The 27,752-nt window shown below is 39.0% G+C and overlaps 1 non-coding gene across 1 annotated transcript; it reads left to right on the top strand.

The window, feature by feature from the left end:
- The first annotated feature begins 11,153 nt into the window (after positions 1 to 11,153).
- On the top strand, positions 11,154 to 11,260 carry LOC131254673 (small nucleolar RNA R71). The gene has a single exon (XR_009175794.1). It is a non-coding gene; the product is annotated as a small nucleolar RNA R71 (small nucleolar RNA).
- The last annotated feature ends 16,492 nt before the right edge of the window (positions 11,261 to 27,752 follow it).

Below are 27,752 nucleotides of genomic sequence, written 5' to 3'. Positions count from 1 at the left end.
ATAACCTATAACCTATAACCTAAACCCGATCCTGAACCTGAACCCGATTTCCCAAACATAAACCTTAACCTATTCTCAATTCCCTAAAGCTATAACCTATAACCTAAACCTAAACATATAAAATACAACTATAACCTTAACCTAAACCTAAAACCTAAATGTATTCTCAAATCGCTAAACCTATAACCTAAACCTAAAATTATTCTCAATTCCCAAAACCTATAATTATAACCTAAACCTAAACCTTAACCTATAACCTAATCCTATACTTATAACCTTAACCTAAACTTATAACCTTTACCTAAACCTATTCTCAAATCCCAAAACCTAAACTTATAACCTAAACCTAAACCTATAACCTATACTTACAACAATAACCTAAAGTTATAGTCTTAACCTAAACCTATTCTCAAATCCAAAAACCTATACTTATAACATAAACCTAAACCTTAACCCATAACCTAATCCTATACTTATAACCTTAACCTAAACTTATAACTTTAACTTAAACCTATTCTCAAATCCCAAAACCTATACTTATAACCTAAACCGTTACTTAAAATCTTAACCTAAACTTATAACCTTACACTAAACCTATTCTCAATTCCCAAAACCTATACTTATAACCTAAACCTAAACCTTAACCTAAACCTAAACCTATACTTATAGCCCAAACCTAAACCCGAACCTGAACCTGATTTCCTAAACCTAAACCTTAACCTATAACCTAACCTAAACCTAAACCTATAACCTACACTTATAACCTAAACCTTTAACCTTAACCTAAACTTAAAACCTAACCTAAACCATAACCTACAACCAATAACCTAAACCTAAACCTCTATAACATAAACCTAAACCTTAACCTATAACCTAAACTTAGAACCTTAACCTAAACCTATTCTCAAATCTCAAAACCTATACTTATAAACTAAACCTAAACCTTAACCTAAACCTATAACCTATACTTATAACCTTAACATAAACCTATAACCTATACTTACAACATTAACCTAAACGTATTCTCAAATCACAAAACCTATACTTATAACCTAAACCTAAACCTTAAACCATAACCTAAACCTATACTTGTCACCTTAACCTAAACTTATAACCTTAACCTAAACCTATTCTCAAATCCCAAAACCTATACATATAACCTAAACCTAAACCTTAACCTATAACCTAAACCTATACTTATAACCTTAACCTAAACTTATAACCTTAACATAAACTTATTCTCAATTTTCAAAACCTATACTTATAACCTAAACTTAACATTAAACCTAAACCTTAACCTATAACCCAAACCTTAACCTATAACCAATAACCTAAAATCTAAACCCAAACCTAAACTTGATCCTGAACCCGAGCCCGATTTCCCAAACCTAAACCTTAACCTATTTTGCGATTCCCTAAAGCTATAACCTATAACCTAAACCTATACCTATACCCTTAACCTAAACCAAAACCTAAAACCTAAATGTATTCTCAAATTCCTAAACCTATAACATAAACCTAAAACTATTCTCAAATCCCAAAACCTATAATTATAACCTAAACCTAAACCTTAACCTATAACCTAATCCTATACTTATAACCTTAACCTAAACATATTCTCAAATCCCAAAACCTATACTTATAACATAAACCTAAACCTATAACCTATACTTACAACAATAACCTAAAGTTATAACCTTAACCTAAACCTATTCTCAAATCCAAAAACCTATACTTATAACCTAAGCCTAAACCTTAACCCATAACCTAATCATATACTTATAACCTTAACCTAAACTTATAACCTTAACCTAAACCAATTGTCAAATCCCAAAACCTATACTTATAACCATAACCTATAACCTAAACCGATACTTAAAATCTTAACCTAAACTTATAACCTTACACTAAACCTATTCTCAATTCCTAAAACCTATACTTATAACCTAAACCTAAACCTATACTTATAGCCCAAACCTAAACCCGAACCCGAACCCGATTTCCTAAACCTTAACCTATAACCTAACCTAAACCTAAACCTAAAACCTACACTTATAACCTAAACCTTTAACCTTAACCTAAACTTAAAACCTAACTTAAACCTTAACCTACAACCAATAACCTAAACCTAAACCTCTATAACATAAACCTAAACCTTAACCTACAACCTAAACTTATAACCTTAACCTAAACCTATTCTCAAATCTCAAAACCTATACTTATAAACTAAACCTAAACCTTAACCTAAACCTATAACATATACTTATAACATTAACATAACCTATAACCTATACTTACAACATTAACCTAAACATATTCTCAAATCACAAAACCTATACTTATAACCTAAACCTAAACCATAAACCATAACCTAAACCTATACTTGTCACCTTAACCTAAACATATAACCTTAACCTAAACCTATTCTCAAATCCCAAAACCTATACTTATAACCTAAACCTAAACCTTAACCTATAACCTAAACCTATACTTATAACCTTAGCCTAAACTTATAACCTTAACCTAAACCTATTCTCAATTCCCACAACTTATACTTATAACCTAAACATAAACCTATAACCCAAACCTTAACCAAAACCCAAACTTAAACCTGATCCCGAACCCGAACCCGAACCCGATTTCTTAAACCTAAACCTTAACCTTTTCTCAATTCCCTAAAGCTATAACCTATAACCTAAACATAAACCTATAACCTAAACCTATAACCCTAACCTAAACCAATAACTTAAAACCGAAATGTATTCTCAAATCCCTAAACATATAACCTAAACCTAAATCTATTCTCAAATCTCAAAACCTAGACTTATATCCTAAACCTAAACCTTTACCTATAACCTAAACCTAAACTTATAACCTTAACCTAAACCAATTCTCAAATCCCAAAACCTATACTTATAACCTAAACCTAAACCTATAACCTATACTTACAACCTTTACCTTAACTTATAACCTCAACTTAAACCTATTCTCAAATCCCAAAACCTATACTTATAACATGAACCTAAACCTTAACCTATAACATAAACCTATATTTATAACCTTAACATAAACCTATTCTCAATTTCTAAAACCTATACTTATAACCTAAACTTAAACCTAAACATAAACCTTAACTTATAACCTAAACCTTAACCTATAACCAATAACATAAAATCTAAACCCAAACCTAAACCTAATCCCGAACCCGAACCCGATTTCCTAAACCTAAAGCTTAACCTATTGTCAATTCCCTAAAGCTATAACCTATAACCTAAACCTAAACCTATAACCTTACCCTAAACCTATAACCTAAATCTAAACCTAAAACCTAAATGTATTCTCAAATCCCTAATCCTATAACCGAAACCTAAACTTATTCTCAAATCACAAAACCTGTACTTATAACCTAAACCAAAACCTTGACCTAAACCTATTACCTATACTTACAACCTTAACCAAAACTTATAACCTTAACCTAAACCTATTCTCAAATTCTAAAACCTATACTTATAACTTAAACCTAAACCTTAACCTATAACCTAAACCTATACTTATAACCTTAACCTACACTTATAACCTTAACATAAACCAATTCTCAATTCCCAAAACCTATACTTATGACCTAAACTTAAACCTAAACCTAAACCTTAACCTATAACCCAAACCTTAACCTATAACCAATAACCTAAAATCTAAACTCAAACCTAAACCTGATCCTAAACCCGAACCCGATTTCCCAAACCTAAACCTTAACTTATTCTCAATTCCCTAAAGTTATAACCTATAACCTAAACCTAAACCTGTAACCTAAACCTATAACCTAAACCTAAACCTAAAACCTAAATCTATTATCAAATCCCTAAACCTAAACCTATTCTCAAATCCCAAAACCTATACTTATAACCTAAGCCTAAACCTTAACCTATAAACTAAACCTATACTTATAACCTTAACCTAAACTTATAACCTTAACCTAAACCGATTCTCAAATCCCAAAACCTATAATTATAACCTAAACCTATAACCTATACTTACAACATTAACCTAAACTTATAATCTTAACCTAAACCTATTCTCAAATTCCAAAACCAATACTTATAACCTAATCATAAACCTTAACCCATAACCTAAACCTATACTTATAACCTTAACCTAAACCTATTCTTAAATCCCAAACTCTATACTTATAACCTAAACCTAAACCTATACTTATAACCCAAACCTAAACCCGAACCTGAACCCGATTTCCTAAACCTAAACCTAAACCTATTCTCAATTCCCTAAACCTTAACCTATAACCTAACCTAAACCTAAACCTATAACCTACACTTATAACCTAAACCTTTAACCTTAACCTAAACTTAAAACCTAACCTTAACCTTAACCTATAACCTATAACCTAAACTTATAACCTTAACCTAAACCTATTCTCAAATCCCAAAACTTATACTTATAAACTAAACCTAAACCTATAACCTATACTTACAACCTTAACCTAAACCTATTCTCAAGTCCCAAAACCTATACTTATTACTTAAACCTAAACCTTAACCCATAACCTAAACCTATACTTCTAACCTTAACCTAAACTTATGACCTTAACCTAAGCCTATTCTCAAATCCCAAAACCTATACTTATAACCTAAACCTATACCTTAACCTATAACCTAAACATATACTTATAACCTTAACCTAAACTTATAACCTTAACCTAAACCTATTCTCAATTCCTAAAACCTATACTTATAACCTAAACTTAAACCTAAACCTAAACCTTAACTTATAACCCAAATCTTAACCTATAACCCATAACCTATAACCTAAACCTGATCCCGAACCTGAACCCGATTTCCCAAACATAAACCTTAACCTATTCTCAATTCCCTAAAGTTGTAACCTATAACCTAAACCTAAACATATAAAATACAACTATAACCTTAACCTAAACCTAAAACCTAAATGTATTCTCAAATCCCTAAACCTATAACCTAAACCTAAAATTATTCTCAAATCCGAAAACCTATACTTATAACCTAAACCTAAACCTTAACCTATAACCTAAACCTATACTTAAAACCTTAACCTGAACTTATAACCTTAACCTAAACCTATTCTCAAATCCCAAAACCTATACTTATAACCTAAACCTAAACCTATAACCTATACTTATAATAATAACCTAAAGTTATAACCTTAACCTAAACCTATTCTCAAATCCTAAAACGTATACTTATAACCTAAACCTAAACCTTAACCCATAACCTAAACCTAGATTTATAACCTTAACCTAAACTTATAACCTTAACCTAAACCTATTCTCAAATTGATGTTTTATTTAAACCAACACGATTTAAATGATTTTTAAACTCGCAAGTATACGAATCAGATGCAGATACGGTACGTATTACGAGATCGTTCCCACGAGGACTAGTCGTCACAATTCAAATCTATGATTCTCCTTAACTAATCCAACAAATAATGGAATGAATTTCTAAGTACAATTTTATGAAAAACAATTAATTAAGAACAGGGAAGAAAATTCAATCAGAGAGAGAGCACTAGGACTTTCGAATCCACCCCTAATTATCCTAACCTTGTTTTGTCTATTGATTCACCTTGATCTAGATTGATACCACTTATACAGAGAAAGCACAATCTGTGTCCTTAATCGGGCATACAAACTGTCTAATTCCTTTAAGCAATGCCATGAATGACATATCCCATATCCTTGGTCGGGTACATGGAATGTACATTCATTAAAGCACCCTGTTTCTTCCTCTATAGGAAACTTGTTCTTGATCAGACACAAGTACCTATAATAAGCATCCAAACAACATCCATATATATACTTTAATCAAGTTCATAGATGGAGAAGTATAGAATTTAAACCCATAAAGCCCACTTAAAGAAAGAAACAAATTAATTGAAATTCAAAGTAAATCAACCAATACAAGAGCTAATCAAATTAGGGGCTTCATCTCAACCCTAGCTGAGAGATTAGTGACCCATAAAATTCATAAAAAATATTAAATAAAATTCATAAAAGAAACGTCAAACCAAACAATCTCTTTCTCTCTTCTTTCTTCTCTTTCTTCTCTTTCTTCTCTTTCTTGCTCCAGATCTGGAATCCCCTGGCTCTCAATGGCTTTCCCACGTCCAAAACTCCCCTTTTATAGCTGCTGGATGGCTGGGGTCGGTGGCAGAGTCGTAGAAGGACTCGAAGTGCAATTTTTCACAGCCGTGATCGGTGGGCCCCACAGAGGTATTTTATGGAAAATCCACCCCGTCCATTGGATTCAGAATGAAATTTCAGTCAAGAATGGGTGGTTTTGAAGGTCCATTAGTGCGGCTCAGAGAAGAAAATACAAAAAGATCAGTTTTGAACGTCCCGGGGCAGTCTACTTTTGGCCTCTGCACCGCACACGTGTGTACGCATGGGCGAGGAATATCAACATGGTTTTGAAGCTCTCGACGCCCTCTACACGATGGACGGATCAGATCTTCCATCTGATCGAAGATGGTGGGCCACAACCGCCCGAAAGTCAGTTTTTTTGCGGACGTGCGTAAGCCTTCGCACGTCCGGCACTGCGATGCTCGGTGGGCCCCACATAAGCATTTTCAGGGAAATCCACCCCATCCATTGGATAGAGGACAAGATTTCGTTCAAAGATTGATGGTTTTGAACTTGCGTGGACGCGGCCCAAAGAAAGAATCATGCTGTCTTCATTCTGGATGTCATGGGGCAGCTTGCTTGTGTCCTCTGTACCGAACACGTGTGCACGTATGGGAGTGGAATATCAGCATGGTTTTGTAGTTCTCGAACCCATCTACACGATGGACGGCTCGGATCGACGATGCCGTGGACGACGGGGCCCAGCGTCCGTAAAATGGACTTTTCAGTTACACGCTGCGAAACGGAGTTTCGTTTTGAAAGGATGAAGTCGGGTCAGCTGCTGACCGACTTATGCTCGTTCGGTGCACATGCAGAGGCACATGTGCACCATGCACATGTCACCCAAGGTGGGGTCCACCGTGATACTTTTGAGAAATCGCACCGCCCATCCTTTTTCTCATATTATTTCCACCGTCAGACCAAAAGTGATGTCTCTCCAGATATCCAGCGGGCCCCACTTAATGAATTAAGGGGCTGATCTGGCCGTTAGACTACTTTCCGAGATTGTTAATGGCTGAAATTTAATATGTACGGTTCATTTATGGTCCCCATCACGTGTATGAAGTTTCGAGTTGATCGGATGGCGGGAAACATGTGATCTTGCATTCTGGACCCTTTTCGAGCCCCTTTGCCTTGCTTTCCTCAATCCCGGGCGTGTAAAATCTTCACTATTGGTTTTCTGGAGTCCATCCCGTGCTCTGGTAATTTTGGAGCGCCAAATCCATGTTCTTAACATCATCTTTCAATACACACTCCTGATTTCATCCTGTAATAAAAACACGATTAAAATATGGCATTAAACCTTATCATGTACGTAAATTTAGGCAATTACTAGGGTCTGATATGCAATATTTGACCCTGATCACAACCCCCAACCAGCATTTTGCTAGTCCCGAGCAAAACATGCGAAAAATAATTTCAGAAATAAAAGACAATTCCTGTAAACTCAAGTGACTTGTGAACAGATAGATGAGATGTGAAAATTCTAAGATTCATGAATGGTAAGTAGAATTTTCTCCTGAAATCAAGCTCTCGAGTAAACTTCATAATCAAGTTCAACATATTAATCCATTAATTAGAACATTCCTAAACACTGAGTTCCACAGGTGTATAGTATAATCTCAGCTTACAATCATTAAGAGTTCCAATAATCAATTTCATGCTAAAATTGGTAATTAACAACAGAATTCTTGACAACCAATACTAGCATTTTAAATTAACCCTTCAGCCCAAAAATTTTTATTTTTTATTTTTTTTAATTTTCTTTATGAACAGTACGCCAAGGAAGGGAATCAAATCCTCACCTACAGGGAGCAAACCTATGGTGAAAACTCGTCGCCTCATTTTTTATAAGTCAACTATGGAGAATCAAATCTACACCTATAGGGAGCAAACCTATGGTGAAGATTATGTGACTTAGCCTTTTAATTCTTCTTTTTACCAAGTTAATCATTCAGTTATCGAACCAAAACTTAATGTGCAAGCGAGATGTGATTTGTGAAATCATGACTCAATCAATGGTTACAACTTCTAATGATGGATTAACAATTCAAAATTGACTGCGAAATCAAGCAGATGGCCGAATCCAAGAGTCATTAGTTACCAACATCATGTATCTTATAATGTTAAAATCACAACTACCCTTCAAAATCACTTTGAATTCAATAGAAATTCAGAAAAATTTATAAAAATTTTCACAAATTTTGCTCAAGACCAAGAAAATACTGATTAGGTAACCTAATCTCCCACCCCCAACCTAAAATCTACATTGTCCTCAATGTAAAAGAAATAATCATGCGATGCACATGGGACAACGAATAATAAAAGAGGAATGAGGGAAAGATAGTACCTGGACGAAGAATCAAGAGGCTTCCCAAAATTATCAATGTAAGAGCAAGTTAGGGCAAGAGAGAAATTAACAGAAGCGAAAATAACAAAAAGAAAAAGAAAAGAAGATCCTACCTATACCACTTTCGCAGGTGCTCTCGATTGCATTTAGCGCATGCAACAAGCCTTTAAACCCCTAGGTTACCCCTAGTGGACGAGTTGTAGTCTCGTGAGGGTTTGGAGTAATGTTACCCACAAACATTGAAGTAACGAACTAGGAAAAAGCATAAAATAAAAGACTGGGTTGCCTCCCATGAGCGCTAAGTTTAACGTCTTCAGCCAGACAAGAACGGACCATGAATGAAATAATCTTTATAACCGGGGTCCGCCAAAGAAATTACCTCAACACTTTCATTAACCGATCCCAGACAAGTGATGTGAGTTCCCATGAACTGTGCTATCTGAAATAAGGCAACTGACACTGTCGTCAAATAATTTAAGGACTTCTGCTCGAATGACTTCTTCTATGTTAGGATCACGCTTCCTTTGCATGTTATGCGATATTACCACAGCATGATCCCTCCATACAGTGGGGCATACTCCCTGTATTTTTTCTATCTTTCGTTCAATTGCTGCCTTATATGCTCTAAGAACATTAAGCAGCCTGCTCGCCTTTGTCTTCTCAGAGTTACAAACTGTGCTGTCAGGAAGAGTCTCAGAGGGATGAAGAGGTTCCACTTTCGCTCTCCATTTTTCAGTCTCCAATATAGGAGTAGAGTCGAGCAATGCATTGACTTCATGGATGGGACTATCAATGTCAAAATCCATGCCCGATTGTGCTAAGCAGGTCTCAAGAGGATCTTCGAAAGATGAACGGAAGGAGTCCTGCACAAGGCTCTCGATCATGTCCACTTCAAATATGTCATCCAAATCTGAGGGTTGTTGTCCTGCATTAAAAACATTGAGTTTAATATTCATGTTACCAAAGGATAATTTCATAACTCCATTTCTGCAATTGATAATAGCATTAGATGTGGCCAAAAATGGACGACCCAAAATGACTGGGATCTGACTATGAAGATTCTGGACAGGCTGAGTATCTATAACTATGAAATCCACTGGAAAATAAAATTTATCAACCTGGATTAACACATCTTCAATAACACCCCGGGGCACCTTGACAGATCTATCAGCTAGTTGTAATGTTACCTTAGTCGGTTTCAACTCACCAAGTCCTAGCTGCTCATAAACCGAATATGGTAACAAATTGACACTCGCCCCTAAATCAAGTAATGCCTTCCCGATCTTATGATCTCCTATGCCGCAAGAAATGGTGGGAGCTCCTGGATCCCTAAATTTAGGAGGGGTGTTATGTTGAATCATGGAGCTGAGCTGCTCTGCAAGGAAGACTTTCTTATGAACATTCTCCTTACGCTTTTGAGTGCATAAATCTTTAAGAAACTTAGCGTAAGCAGGGACTTGCTTGATAGCGTCAAGCAACGGGATGTTGACTTGCACTTTTTGAAACACATCCAAGATTTCATCAAAGTTATTTCTTTTCTTTATTGGTACCAGACGTTGAGGAAAGGGTGCTTTGGGCACATAAGGTGGCACGTTAGTGGCTCTTGGAGAGTCAGAGAGCTTTTGGACTTTGGATGCATTGGTATGACTCTTTGCTTCATCTTGATCTTCTGTTTTAGAATTTGAGTCATCCCCAGGCATCTCTATTCTGTTATCAATCTGCTTGCCTGACCTAAGGGTAGTGATCGATTTGGCCTGTTCATGATATTGCCCTTGGTTGGAATTAGAGCCAATCTCATACTGTCCCTTTGGATTAGCCTCAGGTTGGCTAGGGAACTTGCCCTTCTCTCTCTCACTCAATGAGGCAGCTAGTTGACCCATTTGTACTTCCAGCTTGGCAATGGATTATGCATTTGCATGTAAGCTTTGCTGGTTGGCCAGTAAGGTTTGTTGGGTGTCTTTTTGAAATTGGAGAGAACTCTGCATGAAAAGATGGAGTGTATCCTCAAGAGATGGTTTCCTTGATTGTGTAGGCAGTTGTTGATATTATGGAAACTGTTGAGGTTGTTGACTGCCAACTTAGAGGTGCGGTTGCATGGGAGGATTTCCAGATGATCCTCCTTGTTGTGGTCCTTTTGCCCAAGAGAAATTTGGATGTCTAGCCCACCCTGGGTTGTATGTGTTCGAGTAAGGATCATTCCCAGATTTTTGAAAAGTGTTCATAGCATGAACTTGTTCAGAGAGAAGTTCTGGGAATGCTGCACCAGATGGACAAGACTGCATAGGATGGGCAGGACTAGAATATGTGGCATATGCCTCGACTTGAGCTGTTTGTGGTGGTCCATTATTTAATACCAGAGCATCAACTTTCTTTGTCAGGTTATCAAGCTTGGCGCTCAGCTCTGGTATGACTCCTATCTCATATATACCACCTCTCTTTTGTGGTTGGGGACTTCTGTCACCTCTATTTGAATAATCCCATTGCTGGGAATTTTCGCACAAGGTTTCAAAGAAGTTCCACGCTTCGACATCACTTTTGGTCATGAATGACCCTCCACTGGTGGCATCAACCATGCGACGGTTCTATGGTGTCAGACCGTCATAGAAGTATTGAACTTGTTGCCACTTCTCAAAACCATGGTGAGGACATTTAAGAAGCAAGTCCTTCCATCTTTCCCAACATTCATGAAAGTGCTCACCCTCTTTTTGTGTGAAGTTAGTAATTTCTCTACGGAGGGCATTGGTTTTGTGAACGGGGAAGAACTTGTTTAAGAACTTCTTAGACAGTTGGTCCCATGTAGTGATAGATCCAACTTCTACAGAATTCAACCATGCTTTCGCCTTATCCTTCAAAGAAAAAGGAAACAGGCGTAGGCGGATCGAATCGTCTGAGAAGTTTTGGAACTTAAAGGTGGAACAAATGTTTAAGAATTCTTTCACATGATGATATGGGTCCTCCTTGTCCAATCCATAAAAGGATGGCAACAATTGTATGACTCTAGGTTTAAGTTCAAAGTGTGCTGCCGTAGTGGTTGGCAACACTATGCATGAAGGCGCATTAAATTAGACAGGAGCTGAATAATCTTTGAGAGCTTTAACTTCAGTCTCATTCGCCATTTCAACAGGATTATTTCTCAATCTTTCACGAATTGTTCTTTCAATCTCAGGATCAAACGGTGCTAGTTCTATATTCAGAGATCTACGTCCTAGCATAAACTATGTTATTGCAATGTAAGAAAGAAAACTAAACTAAGAAGCAACCTAAGAGAAATAAAACTAGACCTAGAAACTAAGAGATTCTAAAACAAGTTAAAACTATGTAAATAAGAATGGGAAGAAAGAACTCGGAAAAGGAGATGATTGATGTATGAAGAATAGGGAGCTCCTCCTTTTGAAGACACTGTTATTTAGCAGCTTCCTTCCTCAATTCCTATAAACAAAAAGAAAATAAAAATAAATTAAATTCCTAAAATAATGCTAGAAAAAAAATCCTAAGCAACGGTTAATTTCTAAAAAGAAAGTTTGTAATTTTAGAAATAAAAAAAACTAAGTTAGTTTCTAAAAAGGGAAAAATTTCTAAAACTAGAAAATAGAAAATTACTTGAAAGAAGAATCAGAATCTAGAATTAGAAAATAGGAAATTTCTAAAAATAAAATAACATAGCCTAGAAATAGAAACTTCTAAAAAATAAAACCTTAATTCTAAAAATAGAAAATAGAAAAAAAAATAAATAAATAAATAAATTTGGAAAGAGATTACCAAATTAGTAGTGTATGTCAGGTCCCTACAAAACAGGAAATAGGTTAGTTTCTAAAAAAAATTTAACCTAAAGGTAGTAAAAAACCTAAGACTATGAATTATGATAAGAGAGAATCTTAAATCCAATTGGACCGAAACAGTCCCCGGCAACGGCGCCAAAAACTTGATGTTTTATTTAAACCAACACGATTTAAATGATTTTTAAACTCGTAAGTATACGAATCAGATGCAGATACGGTACGTATTACGAGATCGTTCCCACGAGGACTAGTCGTCACAATTCAAATCTATGATTCTCCTTAACTAATCCAACAAATAATGGAATGAATTTCTAAGCACAATTTTATGAAAAACAATTAATTAAGAACAGGGAAGAAAATTCAATCAGAGAGAGAGCACTAGGACTTTCGAATCCACCCCTAATTATCCTAACCTTGTTTTGTCTATTGATTCACCTTGATCTAGATTGATACCACTTATACAGAGAAAGCACAATCTGTGTCCTTAATCGGGCATACAAACTGTCTAATTCCTTTAAGCAATGCCATGAATGACATATCCCATATCCTTGGTCGGGTACATGGAATGTACATTCATTAAAGCACCCTGTTTCTTCCTCTATAGGAAACTTGTTCTTGATCAGACACAAGTACCTATAATAAGCATCCAAACAACATCCATATATATACTTTAATCAAGTTCATAGATGGAGAAGTATAGAATTTAAACCCATAAAGCCCACTTAAAGAAAGAAACAAATTAATTGAAATTCAAAGTAAATCAACCAATACAAGAGCTAATCAAATTAGGGGCTTCATCTCAGCCCTAGCTGAGAGATTAGTGACCCATAAAATCCATAAAAAATATTAAATAAAATTCATAAAAGAAACGTCAAACCAAACAATCTCTTTCTCTCTTCTTTCTTCTCTTTCTTCTCTTCCTTCTCTTCCTTACTCCAGATCTGGAATCCCCTGGTTCTGAATGCCTTTCCCACTTCCAAAACTCCCCTTTTATAGCTGCTGGATGGCTGGGGTCGGTGGCAGAGTCGTAGGACTCGAAGTGTAATTTTTCGCAGCCGTGATCGGTGGGCCCCACAGAGGTATTTTATGGAAAATCCACCCCGTCCATTGGATTCAGAACGAAATTTCAGTCAAGAATGGGTGGTTTTGAAGGTCCATTAGTGTGGCCCAGAGAAGAAAATACAAAAAGATCAGTTTTGAACGTCCCGGGGCAGTCTACTTTTGGCCTCTGCACCGCACACGTGTGTACGCATGGGCGAGGAATATCAACATGGTTTTGAAGCTCTCGACGCCCTCTACACGATGGACGGATCAGATCTTCCATCTGATCGAAGATGGTGGGCCACAACCGCCCGGAAGTCAGTTTTTTCGCGGACGTGCGTAAGCCTTCGCACATCCGGCGCTGCGATGCTCGGTGGACCCCACATAAGCATTTTTAGGGAAATCCACCCCGTCCATTGAATAGAGGATGAGATTTCGTTCAAAGATGGATGGTTTTGAACTTGCGTGGACGCGGCCCAAAGAAAGAATCATGCTGTTTTCATTCTGGACGTCATGGGGCAGCTTGCTTGTGTCCTCTGTACCGAACACGTGTGCACGTATGGGAGTGGAATATCAGCATGGTTTTGTAGTTCTCGAACCCATCTACACGATGGACGGCTCGGATCGGCCGTACGGGTGACGTACGGGGCCCACAGCGGTCCGTAAAAACGGACTTTCCGTCCGTTACACGCGCCAGAAATGGGAGTTTCTGTTTTTGAAAGGATGAAGTCGGGTCAGCACTGCTGACCGACTTATGCTCGTTCGGTGCACATGCAGTGCACATGTCCACCATGCACATGTCACCCAAAGTGGGGTCCACTGTGATACTTTTGAGAAATCTGCACCGTCCATCCTTTTTCTCATATTATTTCCACCGTCAGGACCAAAATTGATGTATATCCAGATATCTAGCGGGCCCCACTTAATGAATTAAGGGGCTGATCTGGCCGTTAGACTACTTTCCGAGATTGTCAATGGCTGAAATTTAATATGTACGGTTCATTTATGGTCCCCATCACGTGTATGAAGTTTCGAGTTGATCGGATGGCGGGAAACATGTGATCTTGCATTCTGGACCCTTTTCGAGCCCCTTTGCCTTGCTTTCCTCAATCCCAGGCATGTAAAATCTTCACTATTGGTTTTCTGGAGTCCATCCCGTGCTCTGGTAATTTTGGAGCGCCAAATCCATGTTCTTAACATCATCTTTCAGTACACACTCCTGATTTCATCCTGTAATAAAAAACACGATTAAAATATGGCATTAAACCTTATCATGTACGTAAATTTAGGCAATTACTAGGGTCTAATATGCAATATTTGACCCTGATCACAAATCCCAAAACCTATACTTATAACATAAACCTAAACCACAACCTATAACCTAAACCTATACTTATATTCTGAAACTAAACTTATAACCTTACACTAAACCTATTCTCAATTCCCAAAACCTATACTTATAACGTCAACCTAAACCTAAGCCTATACTTATAACCCAAACCTAAACCCGAACCCAAACCCGATTTCCTAAACCTAAACCTTAACCTATTCTCAATTCCCTACACCTTAACCTATAACCTAACCTAAACCTAAACCTATAACCTACAGTTATAACCTAAACCTTTAACCTTAACCTAAACTTAAAACCTAACCTAAACCTTAACCTACAACCTATAACCTAAACCTAAACCTCTATAACCTAAACTTAAACCATAACCTATAACCTAAATTTATAACCTTAACCTAAACTTATTCTCAAATCACAAAACCTATACTTATTAACTAAACCTAAACCTTAACTTAAACCTATAACCTTTACTTACAGCCTTAACCTAAACCTATAACCTATACTTATAACATTAACATAAACCTATTCTCAAATCCCAAAACCTATACTTGTAGCCTAAACCTAAACCTAAACCCATAACCTATACCTATACTTGTAACCTTAACCTAAACTTATAACCTTAACCTAAACCTATTCTCAAATCCCAAAACCTATACTTATAACCTAAACATATACCTTAACCTAAAACATAAACCTATACTTATAACCTTAACCTAAACTTATAACCTTAACTTAAACCTATTCTCAATTTCCAAAACCTATACTTATAACCTAAACTTAAACCTAAACCTAAACCTTAACCTATAACCTATAACCTATAACCTAAACCCGATCTCGAACCCGAACCTGATTTCCGAAACCAAAACCTTATCCTATTCTCAATTCCCTAAAGCTATAACCTATAACCTTAACCTAAACCTATACCTCAAACCTAAATGTATTCTCAAATCCCTAAACCCTTTTTTTCTATATATAAAAAAAATAAAAATAAAAATAAAAAAAATAAAACCTGCTCATATATTCAATCAGGGAAAAAATTTACAATGCTTCAAGTCTTCCTTCAAAAAAAAGGCCAAGGAAGACCTATCGTAAAGGTCGTACAAAAGAAAGAAAAGAAACAAAGGAGAGAAATGGGGATGGGCACGCATAAAGACTTCCTTTCTCAAATCGTGCCAAGCCCCACCTTGTCGAGAAAAAGGCTGCCCCGCACATGTGGAGGGAGATCAGCAATGCAGGGGAAAAAGGATGAGGATTGAGACACACTTCCCACTAGTGCAAGGCCATCCGCCGAGGTATTACCCTCCCTATAAACGTGCTTGAAAATTACCGAGGCGAGCCCACGAAGCCTCTCCGTAATGGTTTTCCAACCTTTCCATGCCCATGCAATCTTGGCCCCCTCATTGAAAACCTTAATCACCATAACCGAATCTGATTCCACAATGATATCGGAGAACCCTTTCTCTAAACATAATAGGATTCCATCATGAACTGCCCTGAACTTGGCACCAATGTTTGTCATAATTCTATATCTTGAAGCAAAACCAAAGAAAAAATCACCCTTGTCATTTCTACAGACACCACCTACCCCAGCCAGGCTCGGGTTACCTGTAGAAGATCCGTCCACATTGATTTTGACCCAACCAGCGGGTGGGATTTGCCAATGGATGACCATAGTTGCCAATTGGTTCTGGTCTGAGTAGCGGACTGACTGAATGCCATCCATAGGAAGGGGATGGTGGATGAGCCTGAGCTTAGCAACTCCTTCCCTGACGGTAGTTAGCCACCAAAGGACTTTAGTAATGATCGAATGATGATTCATCATCCTATCATCGAACAAAGCCCCATTCCTAGACTTCCATAACTCCCACAATATGAACACAGGTGTGAGAAGGTGACACTACCCCTGGTAATCCCTGCTGGCACAGGCCCTTCTCCATTGGCCTATCCTGGAATCCACTGACAAAGCCTGCATGATGGAGATCCCCGCCTGCAGACCAAAGAAGCTCCAAACTGCTGTAGCAGTTTGGCCGTGAAGAAAGAGATGAGTATAAGACTCTGCATCTGGGCCTTGCTCGGATCCATCACTACAACATAAGCATTTAGAAGCGAGGGCAACACCTCTAGCTTAGACTACTAGCTGAAGGGGAAGCGCCTTTAGAAGAAGTCTCCATAGGAAAAGGGAGATTTTAGGCGGAAGCTGAACATGCCATAACCATTTCACCCATTCCTTAGAGGGGCCAGGAAATCTGCAAACGTTCCAAGCGGTCTTGATTGAGAAGGAACCTGAGGTGGTGAAAGGCCACAGGGGAAGATCTGGTTCAAGTGAGGTGCAAAAACCACGGTGGAAGATGAAATCACTAACCTCATATGGGAGCAAAGACAGTGCAATCGAAGGAGGAAGCGGCCCCCTAGGCCCCAAAACGTGGTTAACTTGCAGGGGCTGGACGGTAGCTGCAACATCAGATGATAGGAAGTTCCAGAGGGGGCCAAGGCCACTCCAATTTTCTTGCCAAAAATCGCAGTCACCTGCGTCAACTTTCCATTGGACGTTGTCATCGATGAGCAAAAATTTATTGAGGATTCTCTTAAGGAATGGGGAGGCTCTTCGATGGATAAGATCAGCCCTCATCAGATCGTCAGAGAGCTTATATTTAACAGCCACGAAGGAAGCCCATAGACTGGAAAGTTAGTGAAATTTTAACACCCAAGCCATTTTAGTGTGAAAGGCTTACATCACGTCTGCTAGTTTCCTGATACCGAGCCCACCTTCGTCTTTGGGCGTTGAGATTGTTTTCCAACTCTTCTAGTGTAGTTTTCTTTTACCTTCACTCCATCCCCAAAAGAAAGAAGCAATTCTTCTTTCAAGGTCAGCCAAAACTTGCTTTGGAATATAGGAGGCAGCCATCGAGTAAATAGGGATACTATTCAGCACGTGCTTGATGAGAACCATTCTCCCTGCTTGGGACAAAATTCTGGCTATCCAACCCTTAATACAACCCCCAACTTTGTCCAATAGAGGCTGAAAATCAGAAGATTTCAGCCTACCCACTGAAAGAGGAACTCCAAGGTAATGAAAAGTGTCTGTGGACCTGGTAATTCCAAGAAGAGAACTGATATGGTGAATCCTTAATGTTGGGATCTTCTCAGAATAGAAAAAGGAACTCTTCTCTTTGTTAATAAGTTGGCCCGATGCTGATTGGTACTCTTCTAATACAGCCGCAATTTGCCTCATAGAGGCCCTGCCGCCGTTAAGAAAGAGAAGGGTGTCATCTACGTAAAGTAGATGAGAGACACACAGGCAGCCTCTCCCTAATGAGAAAGGAAGGCAACTACCCTTTGCCATTAAGTGGTGGAGGCATGGCTCAAGACATCTGCTCCCAAAATGAAAAGGCTTGGCGAAAGTGGATCGCCCTGCCCCAAACCGCGAGATGATTTAAAAAAAACCTGACGAATCCCCATTAATGAGAACTAAGAACCAGCAAGAAGCCCAACAATTTTCAACTAGCCGCACCCACTTGTCACAGAAACCGAAACAAAGAAGAACTTGTTTAAGATAGCACCAATCGACTCTATTGTACGCTTTTTCCATATCAAGTTTAAGCACCACATTACCGCCTCTATTCTTCCTATTTACTTCCGTGAATAATTCCTGGGCAAGAGCAATATTTTTTGAGATTGCTCTTCCTTTGATGAAGGCACCCTGTTCTGGGGAAATTAGAGTGGGGAGGATACCACTGAGACGAACTGCTATAATCTTTGAGAAGATTTTATAAAGACAGTTGCAAAGGCTTATAGGCCTGAAGTTAATCCATTTGTTCAGTGCATCTCGTTTGGAGATCAAGCAGATGAGCGTGGAATTAACCACCCGAGGAATTCTACCACCTTGGAAGAAATAGACAATGGCATTGTGTACGTCACGGCCAATGATGTCCCAACATGTGGAGTAGAAGATACCTGAGAAACCGTCTAGCCCAGGTGCACTATCAGACGGGATTGATTGGATGGTTGCTTGGACCTCTTGGATAGAAGGCGGAGCTGTGAGAGAGCTGTTCATTTCTTGTGTCACAAGCTGAGGCACCAAGTCCATTAACTCTGCATTAACCTGATTGGATCTACCCTTGAAAAGTTCTTCAAAGTAGAGATTAGCTTCTCTTTTGATGTCTTCGTGATCTGTCACAACCTCCCCTGATTGCAGTTGAATGCTAGCGATCCTGGCTCTTTGATGATGTTCTGTGGCAGCTACATGAAAGTATTTTGTGTTACGGTCTCCCACACTTAGCCAGCTGGATCTGGATTTCTATTTCCAGAAAAATTCGTGTTTAGTCTCCCACTGGTCGAGCTGATTTGAAGCCTCCTGAAATTTGTGATGCAAGGATGCTAATTCACTCTGGGGAAGGTCAAGTTGCTGTAATTGATGGTCAAGGACAGCCACCTCGATTTCAGCCTTCTTCATCTTCTGAAAAATATCCCCGAAATGGTCCTTGTTCCAGATCTTGAGTTGTATTTTCACCTTTTTCAACTTGGCTAGGACATTGAAAACTGGATGATAGGATTCAACACTATTCCAGGCCTCCTTAACCACTTGCAAAAAGGAATTGTCCAATGTCCACATCTTCTAAAATTTAAAAGGCTTAGGCGCCGACGGCGGTGAAGGAGGAAAGGAAAGAAGAAGAGGGTTATGGTCAGAGGTAGATCTTAGAAGATGATCAACCTGGAAAGTCAAAAAAGTGGAAACCCATGTTGAATTGATGATCATTCTATCCAGCCTAGCCCAACTCTCGGAAGTACCAGATTGATTGTTGCACCAAGTGAAGCGCGGCCCATTGAAACCTGCATCTGAAAGGCTAATGTTATCAATTGCCTCACTGAAGTCCCTAGCACTCGCTCTATCGAAAGATCCTCTGCTACGTCTCTTAGAAGCTTCCGTGATTATGTTGAAGTCCCCATAGACTCCCTAAGGGCCTTGCAGCACGACGAAAAGATCGGCTAGATCCTCCCAGAGAAAGTGCCTGGTGAGCCTAGAGCAGCAGGCGTACACACAGGTGAGGTTAATAAAAATCTGCAAGATCAGAAAGACCATATTAACAGATAACAGCTGATTAGTAGCTTTTATGACTGTACAAGAAGCAGAACTATTGAAGAAAAACCAAATCTTCCCTCCCTCTGCAACATTTGAGAAAGAGAGGTGAAAGCCCAAAGTGAGACCAGTTATCACTCGACGAGTATCGCTGATCATCGGTTCGAGGATGACCACAATCCCTGGTCTATGAGTTGAAATCAATTGTTTCACTGATCTGATTGTCCTACAATTTTCGACCCCAAGGGCGTTCCACACAAGAACTTTATCCATCCATGATACATCCTGAATTCACTGCCTGGCGTTTGATGCGTCCTAAACGGGACTCCCAGTTCCCTTTGCTATAAAGAATCCGCTGTCTTCTTCTTAGGGCTTTGATTCGAATGGATGATAGTCTTCCTTGCTAGTTCCCTGACTGTAGAACAAGATTGTCTTGTGAATAATTTTGTTGCTGATATGTTACTGCATTAATACGTTGGTCCCCCTGCATGCACTTTATCTTCCCTGATAAGTCCTGATTGGTATTGCTCCTGTCACTCTCTTAAGGATTCAGATGGATGAAGAAGGGAGATAAATCAACCTCCAAATGCTGATGAAGCAATAAATTCCTACTCTTAGGGGATTTGCTGATGTTAGGAAATGGGGAAACTCCTTTTGGAAGAGGAGGGTGCGAAGGGCCCTGACTTCCAATCAGTCCCTGCTCAGATTCATTTTCAGAGTCTGCAAGTGTGGTGAGATGAAAGTCCTCCTTAAAAGAGGGTTGTTCCCCAAACCTGAGCGGAGAAGTACCCTCCAATCTCGATCGACGGCAATTTGAATGATGAACGTTGACGCTGCTAGTTATTTGACCCCAGTTGTTGCATTGATGATCTCCCAGGGGAGAGGCTTCAGAAGTAGAGGGGTCCAGAGAAAAAGGCTCTCTGGGAATGTCCATTCTGTGGTGTTGTGATGAGGATTGGTGCAGCGGACCAAGAAGCTGACATTGAAGAAGTAAGGGGCTGGGGCAAATGATATCTACGATATCTGTTGATCTGCTCTTAGGACATGGATGCTGTAGAGGGATGGCATTCTTGGGCGAGGAGAGAGCAAAATTAGTAGGAGTTCCCAAAGGAGAGGTTACAGTGGGGTAAGTCTTATGTGCAGGTCTACATTCAGGGAGGAAGGATGGTGGACTGATTCGCGGTTCAGATGGAGAGGATGACCTGACCACCTGAATTTGAGGGATATTGGATCCATGGTCTTGCTGAAGTTCTAGAATAAGACAGACCCATGTCCCTTCTTGGCCATGGGCTGGTTCAATCGAGCTGGCAACCGCATGTCGCTGGGAGGAATGGGAGTTTAGCGCTGTATCCATCACTTGAGCTGATCTGTTAACATCAACCATAGTTACTCCATCCGGGTGTAGATAGGAATTCTCATTATCTGTTGCCTCTTCTACTTGGCATTGATCAGGAGTAGGATGAGCAGCATCCATATGCAATCTGTTAGCTCCTGCCTTGGCCTTGATGTACTCACTCTGATGAATTTTATACATGGTTAGGGAGGGGAGTTGCTAAGGATCTGTAAGAGTTCTGAATTGTCTGGTGCCACTCAAGTTCGGGTCAGTGGCTTCCTACTCTGCGTCAATTACACAAACATTTGGTGGGCACGATTTAGTGGCAATAGCAGCTAAGGTAAACCTCCTTTCCACCCATTGTTTTATGCTGTCCTTGATTATAGGAGCAACCAGAGAGGGATTGGGTCTAACCATGGGTTCCTTCTCTACTGAGATCGGGAAATGTTTCCCCAGGACCAAAAGGGATAAAACCTTCTGCAGATTGGTACCTGGATACATGATCACTTTGATTCGAGCAAAACTCTGGAAAACCCCGTACACGCTTATCGGATCAATGTGGGTGACCCTACCTAGCCGATGACCCAAATCGAGGAGGATTGATTTGAATCACGCGTGTGCCGGAATGCTGTATAATCGCACCCAAACGCCTTCCTCGCCAGGCAACATCTTAGGGGACCATTTCGCTACGTTCGTAATGTTGGAGGAGAGATGGAGCACCCTATCTGACAGGAACTTGTCTTAAGCCAACTTAGATTTCCACACTAAGAGGAACTTGGTTTGGGAGACTCGAGTGAGTTCCCTGACAGAAGGGCCAAAAATAGAGTTGCGGATAGCACTTTGGATTTGTAGAATCGAAATTTCTGGACCTAATATGGTGATAATCACTCCCCACTTCAGAGACTCTAAATGAGTCTCAACTGATCTACGGTCGGCAATGGTAGCTTTTGTATCTTCCTGACAGCGAATGGGAGGGCAAGGGTCTAGATTAACTGCCTTCACGTAGGTAAATGACGGATAAAGGGGTGCATTCTCGAGTCCCTTAGGTGGGTTAGGTTGGGTTCGATAGATCGAAGAGTGGATGGCAGACCTCTTATCCCACCGGATTTCGACAAGCCTGCCATCAATTCTTTTCCCGTTCAGCACATCCATGCATTTTTCACATCTTGCTCGTACTGGAACAGCACAAAAGCAAATCCCCTAGGCTTAAGAGAAGTAGGAAACCTCAGGATGTATGTATCTAAGACCATACTGAATCTGCCGAAGATGCGGAAAAGGTCCTCCATCATTGTGTCGAAGGAGATATTCCTGATGAAGAGGCTGAAACCGTTGTTATTGGATCGGATGAATCTACTGCTTGGGGGTGGGGGGGATGTTGCCGGCGTGCCATGGGCTGTATTTCTATCAGATCTGTGGCCTCGCCTACCTCTGACTAAACGTCATGAAGTAGGAGGCCCGACCCAGAGGACCCAGCCATTAGTGGACAAAAAACATGGGAAGAGGAGGTTACGATGACCAAACAGGATGGGGATGCAGAACTTGAAGGGGACGATTAGCTCTCGCCCACCTGCGAGATGGTCGGTGAGACCGAAGCAGCGGGGAATCCGCCGGTGAGATAGAGGCGGCCGGCCAAGAGGTAGGATTTCAAATTTCAAAAATTTGGGTCCCTCCTTTGACTATCACTTCAATCCATAAACCTATAACCTAAACCTAAACCAATTCTCAAATCCCAAAACCTATACTTATAACCTAAACCTAAACCTTAACCTATAACCTAAACCTATACTTATAACATTAACCTAAACTTATAACCTTAACCTAAACCTATTCTTAAATCCCAAAACCTATACTTATAACCTAAACCTAAACCTTAACCTAAATCTATAACCTATACTTATAACGTTAACCTAAACTTATAACCTTAACCTAAACCTATTCTCAAAATCCCAAAACCTATACTTATAACATAAACCTAAACCTTAACCTATAACCTAAACCTATACTTATAACCTTAACCTAAACTTATAACCTTAACCGAAACCTATTCTAAATTCCCAAAACCTATACTTATAACCTAAACTTAAACCTTAACCTATAGCCCAAACCTTAACCTATAACCTATAACCTAAAACTAAACCCAAACCTAAACCCGAACCCGAACCCGATTTCCTAAACCTAAACCTTAACCTATTCTCAATTCCCTAAACCTAAACCTATAACCTAAACCTAAACCAAAAACCTACATGTATTCTCAAATCCCTAAACCTAAACCATTTCTCAAATCCCAAAACCTATACTTATAACCTAAACCTAAACCTTAACCTAGAACCTAAACCTATACTTATAACCTTAACCTAAACTTATAACCTTAACCTAAATCTATTCTCAAATCCCAAAACCTATACTTATAATCTAAACCTAAACCTACCTGTACTTACAACCTTAACCTCAACTTATAACCTTAACCTAAACTTATTTTCAAATCCCAAAACCTATACTTATAACCTAAACCTAAACCTTAACCCATAACCTAAACCTATACTTATAACCTTAACTTAAACTTATAACCTTAACCTAAACCTATTCTCAAATCCCAAAACCTATACTTATAACCTAAACCTAAACCTTAACCTATAACCTAAACATATACTTATAATATTAACCTAAACTTATAACCTTACCCAAAACCTATTCTCAATTCCCAAAACCTATACTTATAACCTTAACCTAAACCTAAACCTATATTTATAACCTATAACCTATAACTTAAACCTAAACCTAAACCTTAACCTATAACCCAAACCTTAACCTATAACCTAAACTTATAACTTATAACCTAAAACCTAAACCCAATCCCGAACCCAAACCCGATTTCCTAAACCTAAACCTTAACCTATTCTCAATTCCCTAAAGCTATAACCTATAACCTAAACCTATAACCTTAACCAAAACCTAAACCAAAAACCTAAATGTATTCTCAAATCCCTAAACCTTAACCTAAACCTAAATCTATTCTCAAATCCCAAAACTTATACTTATAACCTAAACTTAAACCTTAACTTATAACCTAAACCTATACTTATAACCTTAACCTAAACCTATTCTCAAATCCCAAAACCTATACTTATAACATAAACCTAAACCTTAACATAAACCTATAACCTATACTTACAACTTTAATCTAAACTTATAACCTTAACCTAAACATATTCTCAAATCCCAAAACCTATACTTATAACCTTAACCCATAACCAAAACCTATACTTATAACCTTAACCTAAACTTATAACCTTAACATAAACCTATTCTCAAAACCCAAGACCTATACTTATAACCTAAACCTATACTTATAACCTTAACCTAAACTTATAACCTTAACCTAAGCTTATTCACAGTTTCCAAAACCTATACTTATAACCTAAACCTACACCTTAACCTAAACCTAAACCTATACTTATAACCTATAACCTATAACCTAAACCTAAACCTAAACCTTAACCTATAACCCAAACCTTAACCTATAACGTAAAACCTATAACCTAAACCCAAACCTAAACCCGATCCCGAACCCAAACCCGATTTCCTAAACCTAAACCTAAACCTTAACCTATAACCCAAACCTTAACCTATAACGTAAAACCTATAACCTAAACCCAAACCTAAACCCGATCCCGAACCCAAACCCGATTTTTTAAACCTAAACCTTAACCTATTCTCAATTCCCTAAAGGTATAACCTATAACCTAAACCTAAACCTATAACCTTAACTTAAACCTATAACCTAAAACCTAAATGTATTCTCAAATCTCTAAACCTATAACATAAACCTAAGCCTATTCTCAAATCCCAAAACCTATACTTATAACCTAAACCTATAACCTAAGCCTATACTTATAACCTTAACCGATTATAAATTGCTAATTATGATTTTTATCTCCATTATAATAAATAAATAAAAAATCTGATCAAGGGTCTACTTCCAATGGCTATAATGATTACAGGGCCCTCAAAACAGGCCAAAGTGTGAGACCCGACTCGAGTTTGCTTGTGTGCATGTGTGTAACTATGCATTCCGTCCATCTTGGTCCCGCGGTCCTACCGATCGAATCCCGGTGAACCGTGACCCTTGGATAGTGTTTGCGGTCATCCGTGAGTCTAGTCTTGAAGACTAACTCAGATCGAGTTGAGACCTATGCCATTACAACCGCATCGTCGCCACGGTTCCAACGCCACGTCTTGTGCGTCCATCCAACGTGTAGATTGTAAGTTGGGTGCATTTTATTTTCTAAGCCCTTGATCATGATCATGTGACCCACCTAAGGGTGGTGTGCATGGATTTCTAAGTAGGTCCCATCTCTTCGAACTATTTCCAATGCACACTACATATACACACTACCTAGGCCCTATCCCTACACCACCCATCTTTAAAACACCACCCACTAACCTACAACATTGTTTCTAACTCTGTATTACAATGATTACTCTTCTCTATCCAAGGCAAGAGAGAGATGATTGCTTGCCTTAAAAATCTTTTTCTCTCATTTTCCCTCTCTCTCTCTCTCTCTCTCTCTCTCTCTCTCTCTCTCTCTCTTCTCTTTTTCTTCAGCAACTTTCCTCTATTTTTCCATCTCACTTTCACTCGTATAATCCCCCATCTAACCATTGGAATAAGATCTCAACCTTAAATCCATGTACCTTGGAGCTTGAAGACTATCTTGGAGGTGTTTACATGAAGACCTTGTAGGTGGGTGTGCATGTACTTAGAATCTTATGATCTACATTCCTTCTTCTTATTTAATTTCTTCACCTCATGTTTGAAGCATGTGGGGCTCACCAAGTGATGGTGGAGGCCCCATGTCTTCTTGGATGTGGCCATTTGCCCATCCTTTTGTGCATGCATAACTCATGGGTGGGGCCATTCTCCATAGACCTCACCATGGTATTTTTCCTAGTTATAAGGATTCTTAGGTCATCTAGACCCTTGATCCTTGGTGGAGATGGCATCTCCACCATTGAATTTTGAATTGAAGATGCATGCATGAGTAGATCTTGTAATACCATCAATATAGTGAGATATATGGTTTGTGATGAAGGGAAGGGCCTCAATGAGGTAGAGCCCCTTCCCTTGTGGCTGATTCTCTCTCTTCTCTTTATAATATCTTATTTTTCTGAGGTGTGTGGCCCACCATTCGGCTTAGAAATATCAGACCGTCCAAGGAGAGTGGACGCCCATGGCAGTCCACTCTATGGATGGTGATGATTTGTTTGCCCTTTTAGGTGCATATGCAATGAAATTTTATGTGAGGAATAGGTCTAGATGTTTTTGGGGCCCACTGAGGTGGACCACAACTCAGGTTTCATGGGGTGTTTTTCCCTTAATTTGAATTATATACTCAGTTTATTTCATATGCATGTTACTGTCCAGAAAATTTCTGGACAGTTTCTGGTTGTTTTTTGGTTAAATTTTTGGATGTTTGGGGAACTATTTATACCCCTTTAAATATACTTTTCTTGAAAGTGTGGACCCCACCTAGATGTACCCCAAGTTTCAGCCCCATCTGACCTTCTTTGGGGTCCCAAAGGTGTGGTCCAAGTGAGGTGGACAGTCTGGATTTTCTGCACTGTTCTAGCAACATTCTACCCTGGACAGGTTGAAATTCTGAAATTTATTAAAATAACTTTGGGTGTCTAAAAATTTTAAAAATTTACAGAGAGGTGGATCACTCATGTTAAGACCCACCTTCAAACTTTTAGGTCCAAGGGACGCCTGTACACACCATGGTGGTGGCTGGACCGGCCCACTATAATATGGTGTCCAGATCAGTCCAATTTTCAGGATAGATTGATTTCTTTAAATAAATTAAAATATTTTTAGATGTCAAAAAATTTAAAAATTTTGTGGAGGTGTGGCCCACCTATGAAAGTATCACTCTATAAAATTTCAACTCCAACTGATCCCATTTGGGCATCCAAAAGAATGGACTAAGATGCTTGGACTGCCAGATTTTTCTGTTGTGCAGTCCAGCAATATGCCTTGATAAAAACCATAATTCAAAAATATTTCCTCTGATGGTGGGCCACCTTTTTGGGTTGCTTCTTATTTTATGCATGATGAGGGACCTTGGCCCTCAATTTTTAAAATTTTAGAGGCCCTGGACCCACTCCAATGGGGTGCCCAAATTTAGGACAGCAACATGCATTGCAAAAATTTCCTGTACATTGTTGTCTTCTTTGTTATTTCAGAACTTTTGGGCTCCAGCCCATTGAGCTTTGTGTATGATTATTTGGGGACCCATCCCAGATGTTCTAGGGCCCATTGGGGCCATAATTATGAGGCCCATTAAACTAGACCAGAGGTCCATACAAGACGTCCAGCCTAGGGTTGGCCGTCCCAGCATGCAGGCCCACCATGATGGTGTGTTTCATCCATGCCGTCCTCCATCCTTGGGTGGTCCACGTGGAAGCGCCCACCCTTTGTGGACGTCCGCTGTGAGGCCCACCGTAGTTTATGTGGGGCTCACCATATTAAGAAATTTGGGTATTTATTGCTCCCTTATATTTTAGAATATTCTTGGGCTTAATTAATACTTTTTTTTTGGGTCTCCATTGATGCTCATTTGTGGGACCCAAATATAAACCAGATTTTAAGGAC

This window comes from Magnolia sinica, chromosome 8, assembly GCF_029962835.1.
Source record: "Magnolia sinica isolate HGM2019 chromosome 8, MsV1, whole genome shotgun sequence".
NCBI classification, from domain to species: domain Eukaryota; kingdom Viridiplantae; phylum Streptophyta; class Magnoliopsida; order Magnoliales; family Magnoliaceae; genus Magnolia; species Magnolia sinica.
Note: the sequence above shows the minus strand (reverse complement) of the source record. Positions and strands in the feature narration are given on the sequence as shown.